This window comes from Schistocerca gregaria, chromosome 10 (genome assembly GCF_023897955.1).
Source record: "Schistocerca gregaria isolate iqSchGreg1 chromosome 10, iqSchGreg1.2, whole genome shotgun sequence".
Lineage (NCBI taxonomy): Eukaryota > Metazoa > Arthropoda > Insecta > Orthoptera > Acrididae > Schistocerca > Schistocerca gregaria.
The window spans coordinates 163891979-163908413 of record NC_064929.1 but is presented as its reverse complement, the minus strand read 5'-3'; the positions used below and the strand labels follow the sequence as shown (position 1 = coordinate 163908413).

Genomic DNA, 16435 nt, shown 5'->3' with positions numbered 1-16435 from the left:
CTTGCGACTACCACCGTTGATCAGCTTTTTTGTGCTCAGGCGTCGTAAGATACGCTGGCGGTTTCATTAATGGCGAATATTGTTACGGTCTGTCCGCAACCTATAATTTGGATAGTTTTATTGTGGACCTACCCGACAGGTGTTGTAAAGCGAGAAATTACTCGTAAAGCGCCCCCGACACACGCACACACACACACACACACACACACACACACACACACACACACACACACACAGACTTGATCTCTGCGAAGCAAGAAACTGGCAGTGGTGAACAGTGGCTTGTTCAAGAGTACGGGTAAGTAAAGAAGAACACATATACGCATGACACACACACGCACACGTACACACACGTACACGCACGCACACACACACACACACACACACACACACACACACACACACACACGCGCGGTGGACACGGTGGGGCGTGTGTTGGTGCTTTTTTTATTTTTCTCTTTTTTTCGCCAGAAGGCGCTCTTATTTAGTCCGCGGCCTAAGCTGTAATTACAAGCGGACCTGCGCTGCCGGCTACCGAGTGTGTAGCTCGTAATTCCTACCTGTTCCGCTCCGGCAACTGTATCGCCCCGTGGGCGTCTTTATTATTGCCTCCTTTCAAATTTACCTCCGCCATCTGTTGACCGTGATAGCTTTTTTTTACTTTTCATTTTTTTTTTGTTTCGTTGGCAATCGGCTGCCGTGCGGAATTTTCGTGTTCTGATAGGCGGAATTCTGACAGTTACCTAATACTTAAGTCCTGACAAGACAGCATCACGCTGCCACCGAAATGGAAATGTCTCATTACTGCACTTCTCATTGCAGTGCCAGTAGCAGTCTGTATTTCCCTGACCTGTATGTCGCCCGTCTTTATTTACTGCGTGGCAGATAACATCAAGTTTCCTTAACCTCTTCGCTTCGTGGACTTAAAAAAAAAAATTATGCCGGCCGGTGTGGGCGAGCGGTTCTAGGCGCTTCAGAACGGAACCGCGCTATTGTCACGATTGCAGGTTCGAATCCTGCCTCGGGCTTGGATGTGCGTGATGTGCTTAGGTTAGTTAGGTTTTAGTAGTTATAAGTCTAGGGCATTCATGACATGACCTAAGATGTTAAGTCCCATTGTGCTCAGAGCCATTTGAACCATTTGATTAAAAAATTCAAAGGAAGTTTTCCTTTTCCTGTTTTCCAACAAATCAATTCACAAGCATGGCTCGAATGCAGAAAAAAACATTTCATTGATGACTGACTTGGGTATAAATAGTTCAGCTGTGTCGATCTTCATTCTCATTTATCGTGAAAACGTACTAGCATTTGCTTCGTCTCTTTTCTTCCTGTGTTACAGTAAAAATAGTGATTTTATTTGAAACAGTTTACTGTGCACGCTAATCTACTTTGATTTCATTTGAAACAATCAACTGCATTTGCTAATTTACCCAGAAAATAGGTTTCTTAACGTTCACATTTTCGAAATACGTGATTTCCAACACAGGTTTTTATTGGTGTTCTTGAATAGCTTTATAAATGCAAGGAAATTAGAATCATACAATAATTCGTAGATGGTAATAATTTCCTAACGTCAGTAAATATATATTTATTTTTTTTACTTTCAAAAGAGGTATTTTTGAAAATATATAAATAGATTATAGATCTGATGCACATGACTCGGAGTTGCAGCTGGGTTACCTGCATTTTGAAACATTCTTTGCGTCACGAAATATTGGTAGGCGCTCATCATTGTCAAACTACATTTCTGCAGTAGGTTGCAAAAGAACTCTAGTTGGTTGTTTATTCAGATTTTCTGCATCATCTACATCTTAACTGTCACAGAAATCCACTGTACAAGAATGTCTTCTTCTAGCAACTAGTACACATTTGCAGTTTATTATAGCTTTGCCATCACGTATCTTGTAGTTAGCCACTAGCAGTCTTTTTTGTTCAGGTGTTTTGATTGACTGAACACCATCTGTGCTACATCACCCAACAACATGGTCCATAACTGATTAAAAATCCATGCCGGCCATTTTCCTGCGGGGAATGTAACATCTGTAATACGATAAACATCTGCCACAAAGATCAACATCCCCCATGCTTTTGTTACAGGGTATCATTATCATTAGTTGTGGAACATCTCAGCTTCCTTTTCTGTTATCTGCATTATGACCCAAGGTCCACTTACGGGGACGCTCAGATAGTGTGTTATATTGTTGACATCAGCTGAATTTATGCAAACGAAAGCTAATTGTCACCATCCAGAATAGCAGATAAAAACAGATTCTTAGTGTAATGCTTGAGGATAATAATTATTTATAAGTTTCTTCGGTTTTTAGAAGCAGTCACATTCAGAGTATGACCAACTCTAAACTTAGACACGAACGTTCTTTGCAAGATTCTGCGTTCTAATGTTAAAAACTAAGAACTAGAAGGTACTCATTTGTGGATCATCGTTGTACAAGCTGAAAAATCCGCGTATTTAGGGAGAAAAAAAATGAACTAAGGTCCACATATGTCGACCGACAAAACGAAGAGGTTAACAATGCTGTGAAGAGGTTAACAGTTTTGTGGTAATTGATTCGGGACCGGGTGAGGATGCGGAGAAATGAAAGATGTAAATCGGGAACAGTCCATAACGAATAACAAACCTCTAAGTTAATATTGTGTTTTTTAAGTCAATAACTGAAAAATTCACGTAGTCTGTAAAAGTCCTGTATGTGGTGACTTTCAAGAAATTATTTTGTATTCAAAGTTCTTCTTTTCTTTAATTTACTGGCTTTCGGGATGCGTCCATAGAGCCATCTCAACGTAGGCAATATTATATTACAATTTGTTTCAACAGTTCATGGTACATGTTAGTGTAATTCATACCCTGCTACGAAGTTAGAAAGACTATACAAACAGACTGATTCGCCACAAAAAAAGATTTACGACCAAAGTACACGAAAACGAGTAAACGAGGCGGAAGAGTAACACAAGATACACTGTGGTTGTATTCTTTAAGATTCCTACCCGTAACAGAATAAGGAAAGATAAATCGCCGTTCATGTTTTTTTTTATGCTGGTTTGACGCGGCTACCACGAATTCCTCTCCTGTGTCATATCCGAGTAGCTCTCGCAGCCTACCACCTCAATTATTTGCTGGATATTTTTCAGTCTCTGTTTTCCTCTACAGTTTTTGCCCTGAACAGTTCCCTCTAGTACCAAGGAAGTGATTCCCTGTTGTCTTAACAAATGTCTTATCATCCTGTCTCTTCTCCTTGTCAGTCTTATCCACATACTCCTTCCTCCCTGATTCTGCACAGAACCCCCTCATTCCTCACCTCATCAGGCCACTTAATTTTCAACATTCGTCTGCAGCATCACACTCAAGTTGTTCGATTTTCCGTAATTCATGTTTCACTACCGTATAAAGTTTTGCTCCAAACACTCTCAGAAATTTCCTCCTGAAATTAAGGGTTATGTTTGATATTAGTAGACTTCTAGACTTCTCTTGACCAGGAATGCCCTTTTTGCCACTGCTAGTCTGCTTTTGATGTCCTCCTTTCTCTGTCCGTCGCTGGTTATTTTGCTTCCTAGGTAGCAGAATTCCTTACCTTCACCTATTTCGTAAGCATCAACCCTAATGTTAAGTTTCTCGCTATTCTCATTTCTGCAACTTCTTAATACCTTCGTCTTTCTTCGATTTACTCTCAATCCACATTCTGTACTCATTATACTGTTTATTCCATTCAGCAGATCGTGTAATTCTTCTTCACTTTCACTCAGGATAATAGCAATGATGGCTCAAATGGCTCTGAGCACTCTGGGACCTAACTTCTAAGGTCATCAGTCCCCTAGAACTTAGAACTAATTAAACCTAACTAACCTAAGGACATCGCACACATCCATGCCTGAGGCAGGATTCGAACCTGCGACCGTAGCGGTCGCGCGGTTCCAGACTGTAGCGCCTAGAACCGCTCGGCCACCCCGGACGGCGATAGCAATGTCATCAGCGAATCGTATCATTGATATCCTTTCACCTTGAAATCTAATCCTGAATATTTTGTTTACTTCCATCATTGCCTCTTCGATAGGGGTATACATTTCGAATATTCCCAATTAAATAAATATTAATGACTATATATCTAAATAAACAAGAAATGTTCTTTGCATGCTCTGTAAGAACCGTTTCAAAAACTACGGACAGATATTTGAGTTACTGTGCCGTTCTATAAGCGCTATCTAGACAGAACAGGAGAACAGTTTACAAGAACCAAGATTAGTGTATTACAGCCACACGCTTAGGTACACCAGCATTCAGACACAGACATATAGGAGGTACATAGTGACATACTGTGATCCCCACTACATAAAGATTGGAGTTTTTCGTGTCTGTGTCTGCGAAGTAACGATAATAAAAAAAAGTGGTTCAAATGGTTCTGAGGACTATGGGACTCCACTTCTGAGGTCATGTCTCGATTACGCTGGTTTCCTCTCGGGGGAATCGTGCAAAGGCTCCATCCGTCACTACTGCCGAAAGCGTTGGTTCAAATGACAGTGAGAACTACGGGATTTAACTTCTAAGATCATCAGTCCCCCAGATCTTGGAACTACTAAAACGTAAGTAATTTAAGGGCATCACACACATCCGTGCCCGAGGCAGGATTCGAACCTGCGACCCTAGCGGTGTCACGGTTCGAGACTGCAGCGAATAGAACCGCACGGTCACTTCGGCCGGCTAACGATAATCAGTCTGACGAAGTGTCTGGGGTCGTCTGCGGTACACGCTTCCACGCACGTTCATTGAGGCCGTAGCTGGGAGACACGGGAGAGAAATGTTGGTTTCTGTGTCTCCTTGCTCCCCTCCCGTTCCCTCAGCGCCCCTGTCCCAGCGAGCGAGCGCGAGATATTGTTTATGTGGCGGCGGCCGCGGAGGCGGGTCCGACCGGGCGGTGCCGTTGGTCGTTTTGGGCGAGCGCTGTGCGCGCTGGCAGGACCCCCCAGGTGGAGTCCCCGGCCGCTGCTGAGGAATGGGTCATCGCCACGGCAACCACCACCGCGTCCCTTCTGTGGAGCCGTTACCGTCACCACGTCATCCCATCCACAGGCCTGTAGATACCGGCAAGGAGATACCTGTTGACATTCTATTAGGGCATGTTTGGCAGGCGCCGCTGCCGATCAAAAGAACCTGTCACTACCCGTAAAGTCCGTAGTGTATCTTACAGTGTGTGTCGAAGGGTACTTATCCGACAACCGTCTCCTGTTCCAGCCCGCCCCCCCCCCCCCCCTCCCGCCGTCACCTAATCACATTCGCTAATCGTCAGAAGAACGAATGTCGAAAAGCCATTTGCATCTACACTACTGGCCATTAAAAATTCTACACCATGAACATGACGTGCAACAGACGCGAAATTTAACCGGCAGAAAGATGACGCTATGATATGCAAATGATTAGCTTTTCGGAGCATTCACACAAGGTTGGCTCCGGCGGCGACACCTGCAACGTGCTGACATGAGGAAACTTTCCAACCGATTTCTCATACACAAACAGCAGTTGACCGGCGTTGCCTGGTGAAACGTTGTTGTGATGCCTCGTGTAAGGAAGAGAAATGCGTACCGTCGCGTTTCCGTCTTTGATAAAGATCGGATTGTAGCCTATCGCGATTGCGGTTTATCGTATCCCGACATTGCTGCTCGCGTTGGTCGAGATCCAATGACTGTTAGCAGAATATGGAATCGGTGGGTTCAGGAGGATAATCCGAAACACCGTGCTGGATCCCAAAGGCCTCGTATCACTAGCAGTCGAGATGACACGCAACTTATCCGCATCGCTGTATCGGATCGTGCAGCAACGTCTCGATGCCTGAGACAACAGATGCGGACGTTTGCAAGACAACAACCATCTGGCCGAGCAGTTCGACAACGTTTGCAGCAGCATGGACTATCAGCTCGGAAACCGTGGCTGCGGTTACCTTTGATGCTGCAACGCAGACAGGAGCGCCTGCGATGGTATACTCGACGACGAACGTGGGTGCACGAATGGCAAAACGTCATTTTTTTCGGATGAATCCAGATTCTGTTTACAGCACCATGATGGTCGTATCCGTATTTGGCGACATCGCGTTGAACGCATATTGAGAGCGTGTTTTCGTCATCGCCATACTGGCGTATCACCCGGCGTGATGGTATGGGGTGCCATTAGTCACACGTCTCGGTCAGCTCTTGTTCACATTGACGGCACTTTGAACAGTGGACGTTACATTTCAGATGTGTAACGACCCGTGGCTCTACCCTGCACTAGATCCCTGCGAAACCCTACAGTTCAGCAGGATAATGCACGACCGCATGTTGTAGGTCCTGTGCGGGCCTTTGTGAATACAGAAAATGTTCGACTGCTGCCCTGGCCAGCACATTCTCCAGATCTCTCACCAACTGAAAACGTCTGGTCAGTGGTAGCCGAGCAACTGACTCGTCACAATACGCCAGACACTACTTTTGATGGACAGTGGTATCGTGTTGAAGCTGTATGGGTAGCTGTACCTGTACACGGCATCTCAATGTCCAGGCGTATCAAGACCGTTATTACGGCCATAGGTTGTTGTTCTGGGTACTGATTTCTCAGGATGTATGCACCCAAATTGCGTGAAAATGTAATCACATGTCAGTTCTAGTATAATATATTAGTCCAATGAATATCATTTCATCATCTGCATTTCTTCTTGGTGTAGCAATTTTAATGGCCAGTAGCGTAGTTAAAATATTAAGCCTTTGTATAGTGTATCTAATAGCAAATCCACATGTTGTTTCCAATCCCAGGCCACAAATGAAGGTAAAAAAACAAACAAAGAAAGCAAAAGAGAGAGAGAGAGAGAGAGAGAGAGAGAGAGAGAGAGAGAGAGAGAGAGAGAGAGAGAAGGGGGAGGGGAGGGCTTGGCTGTGGAGGGAGGGCTGGAGGTAAGTCTTCGTCAGTAACATATAAATTCGCTACCACTAAAGACGTCAGAGTGAAGTAGTTTGGCACCAACGCATCACACGGGACAACAGAGCGGCGCCGCAGATTCGCACCCCCTTCGGCACCCCGGTCGCCATAGCAACGCAGCCCCGCACCCCGCACCCGATCGGAATCCGCCATTAGCGGGCGCGCTGATCCAGCGCCGTCATACATCAGCGCCGCCGGCGCACCACACACGCAGATAGCGGCGCCGGGCCCGTGTGTGGCGGCGGGCTGATAGCGCCGACACGCCAGATACTGTCGTTGCCGCAGTAAACAGTGACGCGGCCGAGCTCCGCAATTAGCACCGCCCACTGTCCGTGCGCGCCGCTCTGGCGTGACGTCACGCGGTGCCGCTGCGTCCCTTGAGCCGCCGCTGATACCCGCTGAACATCGCGTCCCGCAATTCTGCATCGTACTCACCACCATTACGCGTCACTACCGGCTCCCAGAGACTCGCATATACATCTAGTGAAATGACCATGCCGAGGGAAAAGAATGAGACAAATTATGCTCACCGTCAATCGTTCCTCCACGAATGGAACAAAATGAAGTACCCTCCACCATACGTTGTAAGGCACATTCTGGGATGCAGATAATGTTATGGTCTTCAGTCCAAACACTCGTTTGACGCAGCCCTCTACGCTACTCTGGCCTGTACATGCTACTGCATGTCTGCATAAATGCTCCATCCATTTGAACTTGCTTACTGTGCTCAAGTTTTGCACACACCGTACACTTCCTTCTGTTACGTCAGTGATGATTCTTGATGCCTCAGGCTGCGACATCAGTTTCTGTTTTTTCCAATTCGATTCAGCACTTACTCACTCCTCATTAGTTACGCAATCTTCCCACCAGATCTTCACCATTCTTCTATAGCTCTACATTTCAGAACCTTCTATTCTTTTCTTTTCTATGTTCATGATTTGTATTTGGGTCTCTTGTATTGATTCGTGTTTTCAGTTAAAAATACTGGATATACGTTCCTCCTTTTATACAAGACACTGTGGGGGTAAGGACTACCTACCTATGTGAGAGGCGGGGGTTGGGTTGAAAAAGAAGCGTAGCCCACGACGCGTAAATTCCCAAAAACAACAAACTTAACACACAATTTCAAACCTTTACGAATTTTCTTTCTTTTCACATTGGCCCCTATACAACGACGAAAGCAAAAATATGTATTACTTAAATTTTTCCGCTCTTCGTGCAGTTAAAAGTATTGCGTGGGCACGACGCTATAATTCATTACTTACTTACTGCTATTACTATTACCGACACGTTTTGCAGACAGTATCTGCAAATATCACTGAGCCGGCCGACGTGGCTGAGCGGTTCTAGGCGCTTCAGTCTTGAACCGCGCGACCGCTACGATCGCAGGTTCGAGTCCTGCCTCGGGCGTGGATGTGTGTGCTTTCCTTAGGTTGGTTAGGTTTAAGTAGGTCTAAGTTCTAGGGGACTGATGCCCTCAGAAGTTAAGTCCCATAGTGCTCAGAGCCATCTGGATGAAATATCACTGAATATACTTGCAAAATTGTATCACTGAACGGCACGTAGTTCAGGGGCTCTGACGTCATTAACAATGACATGCGAGAAAAACTGCCGCATCATGCATGATATTTAAATTTATTACTTCTTTGCACCTACGTTAGTGTTGTTCGTTCATGAAAGACGATAAACACAAACGTTCGTAGCGGTAACTTCACGGTAACTCACCTCTAAATCAAAGTGCACGTGTTTATCAATATAAGCATGTGCGCCTACTGAAGAGGTAGGTGGTTAGTTCCAGCTGACGTCATCGGTCTCTAGGCTTACAGTCTACTTCATCTAAAAAAGACTGATATCAGAAAATTGAGTCCGCCTTGGTGGAAAACACCTTGATATTTGTTTATTTCTTAATTCTCCCAAACTAGTTTCGGCGGCAAATATCACCATCATCAGTGGTTTTTTTAATTGTATGCTACAGCATGTTTTAAACAATTATTGTCGCTGCCTGCGACATATTTTCTGTGCATTTTTTTTTCTATTTCCTTTTTTCACTTAGAGAACATCATGTCCTCTGCAGCGTGACATGATGACATTTATGTGGCGAACATTAATACCATCAGCCGCTTGCAGGTGAAACGTCTCTGAGATGCGCAGCTCGCCCAAGACCGCCGCCGACAGTTCTCTGTGTGGCAGCCAAAGCGCCGAAGCGGAGTGTACCTGACGATTGCGAATCACTTGGCGATGAAACGCTCGCGGTTACTGCCGTAACAGGCTATTACCGCCGCAAAAAGAACAGGAAGCGGAGGCGGTGGTGAGAGAGAGAGAGTACCCGGAGCAGGGGAACCTCCGGGGCTAAGCGTGATTTCATTACGCCTAATGCCGGGCCGGCAGTGGGCGGCGAGCGGTCACGTGCTCCGAACACGTCCCGGCCATCGCCGTCCAGAATGCACTCGCTTCTCCGGCTCCAGCCGGCTCCAGGGCATCCGCGAGGAGAGTCCGCACCGCCATGCTACTTACGAGCGCGCACCCACGCTGCCCGAGACTGTTGCTGGCGTTCTGTGGGAATTACAAACTCTGCGATATTTCGTGCAATTGGCCGTCGACCTCTGCGTGACCGTCACACTTCCGTAACTCACGACATCGTAGCAACCACTGTGCAGTCTTTCGGCTATTTATGCACTTTTATATATGCTCTCACAGTCAAGTCGGGCGTCAGACATTGTCGAAGCTACGCTCTTGGCGATGAATGTACTCTGAAGCGCCAGAGAAACTGCTATAGGCATGCGTATTTAAATACATATATAACCAGGCAGAATACGGCGCTGCGATCGGCAATGCTTTTATAAGACATCAGGTGTTGTATCGGTTACTGCTGCTAAAACGGCAGCCTGCCAAGATTTAAGTGAGTTTGAGCGTGGTGTTATAGTGGTGGACGAGCGATGGGACACAACATGTCCGACATAACGACGAAGTGGGGATTTTCCTATACGACCATTTCACGAATGTACCGTAAATATCAGAATATCAGAAATTCGGTAAAGCATCAAATATCCGACGTCGCTGCGGCCGGAAAAATATCCTCCAAGAATTGTACCAACGACAACTGAAGACAATCGTTCAGTTAGACAGACGTGCAACCCTTCCGCAAATTGCTGTAGATTTCAGTGCTGGGACATCACCGAGTGTCAGAGTGCGAACCATTCAGCGAAACATCATGGATATGGGATTTCGGAGCCAAAGGCCCACTCGTGTACCCTTTATGACTGCATGACAACAAAGCTTTACCCCTCGCATGGGCCCGTCAAAACAACAGTGGACTGTTGATGACTAGAAACATGTTGCCTGGTCGGACGAGTCTCGTTTCAAATCGTATCGAGCGGATGGACGTGGATGGGTATGGAGACAGTTGTCACACACATACACAGTTTTTATAATATGTACAGATCTTTAACGCCTCTGGACGATGGCCAATAGTGACTGAAACGTGTAATACTGAAATAGTAAAGAGCAAAAAATTAAGATCTATGTAAGTAGGTGCAGAAGTCCTTAGACACTATACACACTTCTTCAGCCGGCCGGGCTGGCCGAGCGGTTATAGGCGCTACAGTCTGGAACCGCGCGACCGCTACGGTCGCAGGTTAGAATCCTGCCTCGGGCATGGCTGTGTGTGATGTCCTTAGGTTAGTTAGGTTTAAGTAGTTCTACGTTCTAGGGGACTCATGACCTCAGATGTGAAGTCGCATAGTGCTCAGAGCCATTTGAACCATTTTTGAACACTTCTTCAGAATGAGCCAATGCAGACTGACAATGGAGATCTTCAGCTACATCACCTACATATAGGGCGATCACAAAATGGGTTGAGGAAGTAAGAAGGGATGTGAAGGAAGCTGGAATCAGCCGGAAAGAGATCTTACATTAAAAATGTATTTTTAATGAAAGTTGAAAATGGGTTCCAAGTAAAGGAAAGTTCAGGTTGTGTAAAATGAGATTGGTCCGCAGCAAAATATTTCATGCGCCTTAACTTATGCAACCCAACTTGCAACATCCACACCGAATGTGGATGACGTAAGTTTGGTTGCATAAGTTAAGGCGCATGACATATCTTTTCCCGGACCAGTCTCCTTTTGCGTACCCTGTGCATGGATTAAGATCATCTGTGGAGAGGAAGGGAGGTAAAAACTCAGTGGAAGAATGGAGAGATTCTGGAGAAAGAAGAAAAGATTAACTAGCAAACCAGATGTTTCCATTGACGCACAGTAGTCCGAAAAAATAAACTGCTATCCACAGACCTCGAAAACAATGTTTTGTTTCTAGAAATAGGGATGGCGTATCACTCTTTACTAACAAGTGGGGACAGTTTGGGTAAAAGGAAAATGTTCACCCGGAGGCTGCTGTGTAGTTGGGAGAGACAGCAGTCGACTCTGGTGCTGTTAGCAACACAGCCGATCCATTGTGCGAACTGTAACGGTGATCTGCAGCTGCGAGTTCATCGCCATGCGGCTGGCGAGCCTCCGCGGCGCTACGTCATAACGGGTATTCCCCCGCAGCACTCGCTAAATGAGTTTCGGCGCCGTCCATCAGCATTGTCATCGTCAGAGGCGACCGGGCTGGGCCGCGCCGCACTCGGCTGATGGAATTCTTAACGCGGTCCGCCTTGCGCAGCGCCTAATCCGGTTTCGGCTCATCGATGAGCGCCCGGTATAGGCTGCTACCGAGTGTGTGCATATGTCGGACCGGCGCGCGGGATCCGGCCGGCGTCGGACGAGTGTAATATGCAGATCCCGGCCATTCGCGCCGATCCCCAGGGAACGTGCGGACGCCGCGATGACAGACGGTCAATACCGAGATGGGGAGTCCCGGAAGCGGAGGCTGCGACAATTACCGCGAGACTTGGCAATTCCCCGATGCGGTTCCGTTCTGCTAGCGTACATGGCGTCACAGAGACGATGGAGAGGATTTCCGCACGGCATCAGTAGGTCAACAAGCAAAGCGACTAGCGGGCACTGAAAAGTCCAGTATCGTTAGATTCAGTTGATACATACATGCAGACTGTAGCGACGGACCAGAATTTGTAACAGGGCCGGGGTAAATACGTCATCGATGTTTTGGACTTGAAAAGGTCTCCGGAACCTTACAGTTTCATTTAATTAAAATCACCTATAACTGGGTCTCGGGCAGGATCCCACGTTTCGTCCGGTGCTGAGGTGCTGTTCCAATACAGTTGGAGAGCCTCTAGAATGCCGTTCAAGTTCAGGGGGGATACTAAGACGGCTCAGAAGAGTGAATAGGAATTTGGAGGGAGAAGCGAGGCGCTCTAGTGTAGTCCGTGCAGCTGCATCAGTTCCCATGCACTATAGGAAACCCATATCAGCACCTGCTGAATCTCTTCCAGCTCGTCTAGTTTATCAGATAGATTGTCTCGATACATCATTGGAGCTCCAACAACACGTGCTGAATCTCTGCTGACTTTTCTAGCTGCAGAGGCAGTATGTCTTCATAGTCCTTTGGCAACCGATGACATGTCCTACAACTTATCCAGGTGCTTAAACGGTGTGTCTCCCTGCTCTCATGGAAACCCGTATCAACACTTCCTGCATCAGTTCCCGTTTGTCCTCTCTGTTGTTCCAGCATTTACCACGACAAGTGACTCTCCACTGTACTTCTGGGTGGACAGCAGGTGGACTGTGCGGCTGGTCCAGGCGGAGCTTCGAGTCCTCCCTCGGGCATGAGTGTGTGTGTTTGTCCTTTGGATAATCTAGGTTAAGTAGTGTGTAAGCTTAGGGATTGAGGAATTTAGCAGTTAAGTCCCATAAGATTTCAGACACATTTTTTGGACAGTGGTGTAATGGGTTCCTTCTCGTCTAGCTGATTCTACAGTTTGTCACCATACACTCCTGGTAACTTGTCAGTACCTGCTGTATCTCTTTCCAACAAGTATAGCTGCAGCAGACAAATGTCTCCATGCACTCTTGCAAACCCATATCAGAACCTGTGGATCTCTTCCAGCTCGTCTAGCTGATCAGACGGAATGTCTCCACGCGTCGTTGGAGGCCCAGCAACACATGCTGAATCTCTCCCAACTTTTCTGTCTGCCCAGACACTGTGTCTCCAAAGTCCTTTGGCGACCGATGACAACTCTTACAATTTATCCAGTTGCTTGAATAGGGTGTCACTGTGCTTTCTTGGAAACGTATATCAACAGTTTCTGCATCGGTTCCAGCCTATTCAGCCGTTCACTCTCCACTGTACCCAAGGATGGAGGGCGGTGTGTTTCAAGGTAACCTGCCTCAGCCAGCCAATGTCTCCTATTGGAAACGCGTATCATCATTTTCTGCAATGCTTCCAGCTTGTTCATCCGGGTGTTCACGCTACTATCACGACAAAATGACTCTACACGGTATACTGGGTGGTGGTGGTACGGGGGGGGGGGGGGGTTCAAATGGTTCACATGGTTCAAATGGCTCTGAGCACTATGGGACTTAACTTCTGAGGTCATCAATCTCCTAGAACTTAGAACTACTTAAACCTAACTAGTAGCCTAAGAACATCACACACATCCATGCCAGAGGCGGGATTCGAACCTGCGACGGTAGCGGTCGCGCGGTTCCAGACTGTAGCGTGGCCGCTCTGGCCGGCTGGAGGGGAGGGTCGAGGGGGGAGGGGGGGTGCTGTTTTGAGAGGAACACTATCGCAGCTGGCGGGTGTTTCCGTGCTCTCTAGGAAACGTATATCAACAATAGAATGAGATTTTCACTCTGCAGCGGAGTGTGCGCTGATATGAAACTTCCTGGCAGATTAAAACTGTGTGCCGGACCGAGACTCGAACTCGGGACCTTTGCCTTTCGAGGGCAAGTGCTCTACCAACTGAGCTACCCGCCCCTTCCTCACAGCTTTAGCTCTGGCAGTACCTCGTCTCCTACCTTCCAAACTTTACATCTATCCACATTTATACTCCGCAAGCCACCCAACGGTGTGTGGCGGAGGGCACTTAACGTGCTAATGTCATTACCTCCCTTTCCTGTTCCAATCGCGTATGGTTTGCGGCAAGAACGACTGCCGGAAAGCCTCCGTGCGCTCTCGAAACTCTCTAATTTCACATTCGTGATCTCCTCGGGAGGTATAAGTAGGGGGAAGCAATATATTCGATACCTCATCCAGAAACGCACCCTCTCGAAACCTGGCGAGCAAGCTACACCGCGATGCAGAGCGCCTCTCTTGCAGAGTCTGCCACTTGAGTTTGCTAAACATCTCCGTAACGCTATCACGGTTACCAAATAACCCTGTGACGAAACGCGCCGCTCTTCTTTGGATCTTCTCTATCTCCTCCGTCAACCCGATCCGGTACGGATCCCACACTTATGAGCAATACTCAAGTATAGGTCGAACTAGTGTTTTGTAAGCCGCCTCCTTTGTTCAAATGGCTCTGAGAACTATGGGACTTAACATCTGAGGTCATCAGTCCTCTAGAACTTAGAACTACTTAAACCTAACTAACCTAAGGACATCACAAACATCCATGCCCGAGGCAGGATTCGAACCTGCGACCGTAGCAGTCGATCGGTTCCGAACTGCGCGCCTAGAACCGCTAGACCACAGCGGCCGGCACCTCCTTTGTTGGTGGACTACATTTTTCAGGAGCTCTCCTGCGAACCTGAAGAACTGGCACTCCTGAAGCACTTGCCCGCGAAAGGCAAAGGTCCCGATTTCGAGACTCGGTCCGGCACACAGTTTTAATCTGCCAGCAAGTTTCGTACATCAACACGTCCTGCATCACTTCCAGTTTTTCCAGCCGGTTGCTCTCGCTACTACTTGGACAAAGCGACTCTCCACTGTGCATCTTGGTGGGCAGGGGGCGCTGTGCTGCGAGGCGCCTATCTGTGCCCGCAGTCCCCGGCGCGCCATTACTCGACGCCCCATCCCCAGCGTGGCGGCGCAGCGCTGCGCATCGCCCAATCAATGCGAGCGTGCGTCACGCGTGATGCACGGCCGTTAGGAGCTCAGCGCCGTCGCTGGACGGCCTGATAATAGCCCGGCGCCGGATTAGCAGCCCCACATACATGCCCGTGGCCGGGGGCCGCGCTTCGATCCCCGATCTGCGCGCCGCAGCACAGCCCCGACCGCGGTCGGCGCCGGCGAGCTCCGGCGGCACGTTCATTACGTGCTCCGAGTAACGCGCTCAGTACCTCCCTCTTTATCTGCACAAACAAGAAAGGAATACTGAACTCTTTGACGACCCGTCGGTGTCGAGGTGAAGGTAATTTCAGGAGCGATGTGTGATAAGGCCGTTACTGTTTACAATATACAGTGAGGTGACAACAGTCATGGGATACAGATATGCACGTATACACATCAACGAACCAATTTCCATGCACTATAGGAAACCCACATCAGCACCTGCTGAATCTCTTCCACCTTGCCTAGCTGATCAGACAGAATGTCTCCATACATCACTGGAGATCCAACAACACATGCTGAACCTCTGTTGACTTTTCTAGGTGCAGAGGCAGTATGTCTTCATAGTCCTTTGGCGGCCGGCTGGTGTGGCCGAACGGTTCTAGGAGCTCCAGTCTGGAACCACGCAACCGCTGCCGTCGCAGCCTCGATTCCTGCCTTAGGCTACTAGTTAGGTTTAAGAAGTTCTAAGTTCTAGGGGACTGATGACGTCAGAAGTTAAGTCACATAGTGCTCAGGGCCATTTGAAATATTTGAACTGCAGTTAATGCGTACATTCTAAATCAGCAACAAAGTGCTGCATGCCTTCATGCCAATATCTTAGCATCCTTTTCTATCATAAGTGTAATTTCTTTTCCTTTGGTGCCACCGATCAAGAGACTTTGTATGGGAAAAAGGAGTTTTTAAAACAGCTTCTTCAGATTTAGAGCAGATGAAGTGAACTCAGTATGGAAATTAAGACTACAAATCACCTCAGAACATTTCCATTTTCAACTCGTATGAATGCTTTATATAGTGACTTGCGCAATATGTACAGTATGTTTGTTATGGGTGCAAACTGAAGGGTCAAGTAGTAATCAGTGATAGAAGCAAATAATCAAATTACATACATGTCTGGGAATCAATGGCTTCATACCATTGCAACACTGTTAACGACTACGGCTTCATTTATTTCGAAACACCTCAAGTGAGGCGTAAATTACAAAGTGATGAACTGTGCTCCTTTGATTTTATCATCGTTCGAGGTACCCAAGTGCAGGTAAACAGCGTTTGTACGACAAGTGTTGCCTCGTTCCGACTTGAATTCATTAGCTTTTCTGTGGCCGTATTTAAAACTTCGCTGCATTGCAGCCCGGCTGAGAATGTCGATGAACTGTGGGAACCATTGTGGGTAGTTCTCAGTGGTTTGGGACCACGCCTGAGATTTTTGGCCGTGTATCGGCATTAATAAGGAGACGTTGTGAAGCCTTCTACTCGCATGCATTGTAGCCGTGTGGAGGACTTGCTGTGATGTGAAACTTCCTGGCAGATTAAAAC

The 16435-nt window shown here is 47.4% G+C and overlaps 1 protein-coding gene and 1 non-coding gene across 2 annotated transcripts in view; one reads left to right on the top strand and one right to left on the bottom strand.

Annotated features, from left to right (window-relative positions):
* LOC126293507 (homeotic protein ultrabithorax-like) overlaps positions 1-16435 on the top strand; it is a 747590-nt gene that overhangs the window by 559137 nt on the left and 172018 nt on the right. The gene's annotated exons all lie outside the window — the stretch shown is intronic.
* Positions 13751-13825, bottom strand: Trnas-cga (transfer RNA serine (anticodon CGA)). Its single transcript has one exon. It is a non-coding gene; the product is annotated as a tRNA-Ser (tRNA).